This window comes from Microtus ochrogaster, chromosome 1 (assembly GCF_000317375.1).
Source record: "Microtus ochrogaster isolate Prairie Vole_2 chromosome 1, MicOch1.0, whole genome shotgun sequence".
NCBI lineage: Eukaryota > Metazoa > Chordata > Mammalia > Rodentia > Cricetidae > Microtus > Microtus ochrogaster.
Window position 1 is genome coordinate 103610237 of NC_022009.1, and position 6228 is coordinate 103616464.

Consider the following 6228-nt stretch of genomic DNA (forward strand, 5'->3'; position numbering starts at 1 on the left):
TGTTTAAAGAGGGCTCAGTCACACTCTGCTCACTTCTCTCCCACTTCACATAGTCGCTCCTGTGCGGCAGAAACGCACGCCAGGTGTGGCTGCTAATGACTCAGGATCTATGTAAACGTTCAGCATCAGTTGGCTTTACTAAAGTGGTGGGGATTCTGAACAATGGACGTGGGCAACAGGCTGCCACAGCAGAATCTTACTTTTGAAAATGTTAATGAGTTTACCATTAAAAGAAAATACTGGGAGTGCAAGTCCCTGACTCCATATGGTGTTCAAAGATACCCAGGTGTCTGAGTGACATCACCCCATTCATTTCGTTCGCTCCACAGCTAAGCCAGCTGGTACGGTTCAGTTCCAGAAGCTCTGTAATTAATTATTCAGGATTGCATTCCGCAGAGCGCTGTTTGTGGGACTGGAGGGTGAGCCTCTCTTGCAGACATTCTGCTAAGTCTGAAAAAGTTCCTGCCTAGCGACGGATGCTCTTACAGGAGCTGCTGGGTAGCACTCAGACCCGTAGCCGTCAACTCAAGGATGTTACGAGTGGGAAATATTCAAAAGCCCTTCAGACTTCATGTACTTGGGGAAGCGGCCCTTTTCTTTCAACATGGCATAGAGATTTACAGCTTTTGCTGGAAACCGTGGACTTAGACGCGAATTGTGGCATTGTTGCCAGAAAGAAGAATCGGGAGTTGAGTGAATCTTCAAAAATCTTTTGAGGTATTTAGTCCTGATAACTTCTGCATGTCTAATGAGATGTGTGGACCATAGAGACCAGACTGTCGGCAGCGCCAGGCCACACAGCTGAGCTTGTGGTATAAGACAGAGCTTCTGCGTGCTCAGCATGATTTGCTGGTGACGTCATAGTCAGCTTTTGCTGCCAATCCTTTCGCTCTTCCGGAGCTGTGTCGAGGGCAGGACTCATCGCTTATCCCGTGATTCCTGACTGAGTACGTGAAACTGGCTGCCCAAGCGTTTCAAACCAGGGACGGGAAGAAATGCAGTTCCAGGACCTTGCCACCCTGTCGCGGTCTTTACTGCTCACTTCGTGTTGGCTCTCTGAACTGCTGTTGGCTTCAAACTTCACAGATGCATCCGGGGGTATAAATTCCCGGAGTCAGGTGGTAGGTGTTTCAGACTCCCATATGTTCTTAAACTACCGTTTAATAAACATTTATGGAACATTTTTAATGTGCAAGCTTCCCAGCATCTAGAAAACAAACAGAAAGTGGAAACAAAAGAGAAGCAGTTAGAAAAATCTCCAGGCTGCTGAGAATTTGAGTGTCACAGAAACGGAAGCCTTGAGCAGTGAGGGTTCCGATGGAGAAGGGCAGGGCAAGCGTGCTCACTAGCGGGAAGAGGGCTTTTGAAGGGGGTGTAGGGGGGAGTTTTAAAGTAGGAAACTTTGGAGGTAGTTGCCGAAAGTGGCTTCTTGCCTCTCGCTGAGATAAGAATCAGGAAAACAACAGTCACAAATAGGAAGGCATTAAAAATAACGCGCAGTGTGCATCGCGGTCAGTTGCGAGGCACTAGGTATGTTGAGACCTCTGACGTGATTCAGGCTTTCGTGCCGTTAAGGACAAGGTTGACCTCAGCTTCAAGGGGCTTATTTAGAGGATGCTTAAGACATCATCAATATTTAAATTCAGACTTCACGACAATACTTAATATGTACAGCAGTATTTTGGATATTGTAAGCTACTGTTTATCAGAATCCCCTTTTAACTCCGGATATGGGATCATTTCTGAGCCCAAGCTGAAACTTAAAAAGTATGGCTTTAAACTTGGTTGAACCCTGCTTTTAAACTGCAAAATATCCACACCCATATTTTCCTTGGGTAAGACATGCCTTATATCGATGAGACTTTAGATCCGAAACGGAACGGTAGTCACCGTAACCATGCCAGACCTCATCTGAGAAATGCCTGAGAGGGAGGCCGTGCTGTGGTTTGGGAACACAGAGTGTGAGGTCATGATGCCCTTCCTCTTTCAGAGAGACCTGGGTAGACCTGGAGCAAAAAGATAGCTACCTCAGAAGACCAACTTACATTAAACAAACAAAAAAAAGAAACCCCAGGATTATCTCTGTGACAAACACAGAGTATAAGCCATATGCCTCATGTCCAGGGAACAGCAATTTATCAAAGTAGGGAAATAAATGATTCCTGGAACGAGTTGGTAGGACTGGATAGAGATGGAGCGTCTAGGCTTACTTGGCAAGGAAAACTGAAGGAAAGAAGTATGCATGAGGCTCAAGAGACTATGTATAGCCAGGTTTGTCACAGGGGCGAGCACCATTTAAACGTTCACTAAGAGTCACCAAGATGGTTTAGTGGGTAAAGGCACTCATTCCCAAACCTGATTACCCCAGTGTGAAGGAGAGAACCAGTTCTCACACGTTGTCCTCAGACATGGTGCACGAAGAACACCACACACAAATAAATAAGCAGATGTGACTAAAAGAGAATTTAGAAGTGTATTAGCCCTGAAAAAGAACCATGGTCTTCACTGTGGCAGCCTCCGAATTTTATGTCACACACGATAAAGACTAATAGAAGCCTGGGCTCAGGGGGATGGGGTATTCAAGGTAGAACGTGAGATGGTCTGTAGGAACACTTGTGTGTAGAAGTCTCCAAGTGAGGGAAGGCATAAAGACCCACCTAGGATACTGTCTAGAGAAAAGGAACATGAATGAGGAAGACACTAGAGAGAATTAGCAGAGTCTCCCTGGGTCATCTCTCTCCCACTCTGTCTGAAGCTCAGACTTGTTTAGTCCTCTTACTCAGGATTTGTGCCTGGTAGCACATTCATGACGGTTTTTAACTTATGCCTCTTCCGCAAGGACAGACGACTCACTTCTAATAGCAATGCAGAAGAGGATTTTCTTTCTTTCTTTCTTTCTTTCTTTCTTTCTTTCTTTCTTTCTTTCTTTTCTTTCTTTTTTTTTTTTTTTTTATAATGAATGGCACTGAGAGAAGATCCACAGGCTGCACAACTCTTCTGGGGATTGATTCTCAATTTAGATCATGAGGTCCATTTGTTTTGTGGAAGTCGATGCTGAGCAGGAGAAGGAATTCATGTGGAGAAATGGCCAGTATTCCGAGAGCTGAACAGTAAGCTTCAAAAGACACACTATTGACACACACAAATAACACGCGCCTACTGTTAATATCTTTCTGTTTTCTTTATTTTGAAAAGACAACTTGGAAGCATATGTGGGGAAGAGGTGAATCATGTGAGAAGTGTTAATGAAGACAAAACGAAATTCATAAAGGAAGAAGGGGGGGTGAGAAGAGAGAAACCTGTTTGAAATGGATAGGCTTGAGAGGAACACGTGCGGTTCTGGCAGAAGACAAATTAATTCGATTAACCTAAACACAAGGTGCATGCCACCCATCCCACGCCTAGAGTCTGCCATGCACTCCCTGCTGGCTTGAAATTGCTTGAACTTAACGGATCACTCTTCAGAAAGCTAAATCACACCCACTGACAGACCGCTCAGCGTAACACTCAATGAAGTTGGCCTCTGACTTCTCATAGGGGAGATATCTGGTTATTAGTCCCAGATAGGGACACAGGGCAAACTCTTTTATCCGATTCTAGCTTGGACGTTCTTCTCAGAGCACAGGAGAGGGGTTGCTTGCAGGAGCGTGGGTGACTCAAAGACAGGTGCATCACTGAAAAGCCCATCCCAGCAAGAGTGAGCACCTTCAGAACTGCATCCCCAGAGCTGCCTGGACCACTGAAGAGGCTCTCCTCCTCCTGGGGCTATTTAGGAATCTGCTTCCTCAAATTGCGAAGGAAATAATGAATCTAATCTCTTCCTGAAATTCTAAGTTTTATTTAAGTCCTCAGTTTTATGAATTTCAATTTGGTCAAAGTGGCTCCTGAGGAGGTTGGAATGAGAATTTCAGAGATGCTGTGTGGCCTGATGCTTTTATTTTGGTGATGAGATAACAAATAACTTGAAACTGCAGTTAGCTTAGGTAAATTTGTCATGCCGGCCAACTTAGTAACTTCAGGAGGTATGTGTGGGCAGTGAATTTCTGTATCACTGGTCCTTTGTTCCTCAATAATTGGTGCCATCAATTTTCACTGATCAGTGTCTATAGATAGGTTATGGTGCAACTTAGCAGTCCATCACTGTTACAAATACCCGAGACAACTCGCTAATGAGGATAGCTGTTTTGGCTATGGCTTCAGAAGCTTTGATTGTGATCGTGTTTATCTGCTGTTGCTCAGGTACCCTGTGTCGTGGTGGGAGAGCATGTGGTAAGCACAGCAAAGCCTTCAGGTTCTCTTCCAGGACAAAGCCCCAGTGATATCATTTCTTTCCCTTAGACCCCACTTCCTGAATCCTGAAAACAGCCAGCTTTCTACACATGGGCTTTGGGGGAGCACTTGCAACCTAAACAAAGCAAAAGCTTGGCATCTACAGACACGTGCCTTACAGCCCACATCAAATGCATGTGTGGACAGAACTTGAATGTCTGAATTCTGTGTCAGACTTTTAGGTGTATAAATTTACACTATTTATATCATTTATGAAAGAAAATGGGGAACGCTCAGAAAATGGGGAAATAGAGGTGGTTAATAGCCTAGTGATCTTTGCACTGTCTGTATAACCCAAGAACGCACCAAATCCTCCCCCGGACACTCAAGATGTCATATGTAGTCAATCTATATTACTCATGTTTATGGAAGAGATCACATATATTTTACAAAGTTTCAATGTAACCATGTTATAAGTTTATTGTACATATGGGATTTAGTTAATTATCACCAGAAAACTGTTTTTCCAAATTGTGCTGTGCTGAAGTATGACTAAATTAAACTGCCTGTTATAAAGACTCCCAATACTGGTTACTGAATTATGTTGTGTTGGAGGAGGGGGGCACTTGTTCATCCCTGCGGCCCAGAACCGAAATAATCACACGGAAACTCTGTTAATTAAATCACTGCTTGGCCCATTAGCTCTAGCTTCTTATTGGCTAACTCTTACATTTTAATTTAACCCATTTCTATTAGTTTTTGTGTATCGCCATGAGGCTGTGGCTTATAGGGAATAGTTCTGGCATCTGCCTCCAGGAGGGCTGCATGGCATCTCTCTGACTCCATCATTCTTTCTCCCAGCATTTAGTTCTGTTTTCCCTGCCTACCTAAGTTCTGCCCTACTATAGGTCCAAAGCAGTTTCTTTATTCATTATGGTAATCACAGCACACAGAGAGGACTCCCACATCACCCATGTAGCTTACCTCACTAGGAATATTTATTATTTTTCCCTTCAGGATCCATGTTCTTATAGAAACTAAAATTTCCATTTCTTTAAAACTTTTACCGACTGGGTTGAGATGGGATTTAGAACTCATTTTGACCTCCATATACTTATATGTATCTGTCCTGTAGAAATGATCATATTCTGCCTTAACAATGTGTTAGGGATTTTCTCTCAGTCACCCACACCAGCCTCAGCTGTAAGCCCTTCGGTGTGTGGTACAGCACACTGCTCACGGATGTAGTCTGACTGTCCTCTTCAGAACACAGTGAAGCACTGGCAGTGCTTACTAGAAAAGAAGAAAGTAGATGACAGACTACAAAGACAGACAGGAAGTTAAAAAGTTCGGAGGCGCTGGGCCAGTGACCTTTAGTGAGTGTCACGTTCTTTTTCCCCAGAAAGCTGAGCTAGAAGAAGAGAGGCCCCTCCTGTACAGGCGTAATGCCTTCCATCTTCAGATGCAGAGCGTGAATGACTGACCCAAATCCCAGTGGCTCAGAGTGAGGCCAGTTTTGTGGTACAATCTATGACCCAGAGTGTTCTGGATTTGGCTTGCAAGATGACCCCAGGCTCTGATGGTATTCTCAGAGTCAGGAACGCCATCCTAGCTATGGCAGGAAGTTGAAGAATTTGGGGTGCCATTTCAGCCAAAGCAGGAAGGTGAGGAGTCAGGGCGCCATTTTAGCTATGGCAGGAAGGCGAAGAGTTGGAGTGACATTTCAGACTTGGCAGCCAGGAAGGTTTTTACTAAGTAGTAGAGAAACTCACAGGTGCGTTAATTATCTGACCCAGCAGCTGCCTGAATGTCAGCAAGCAAAGAACTTCAAGAAGAGGGGAAAACGTCAGAAAGGCTATACAGGGAGGCATTTCAAAGATGGCGGTGTAGGTGGGGGAGAAAGGGTATGGTCAGAAAATAGCATACAGGACCTTGAAAGCTCTGGTAGAGACAAAGTAG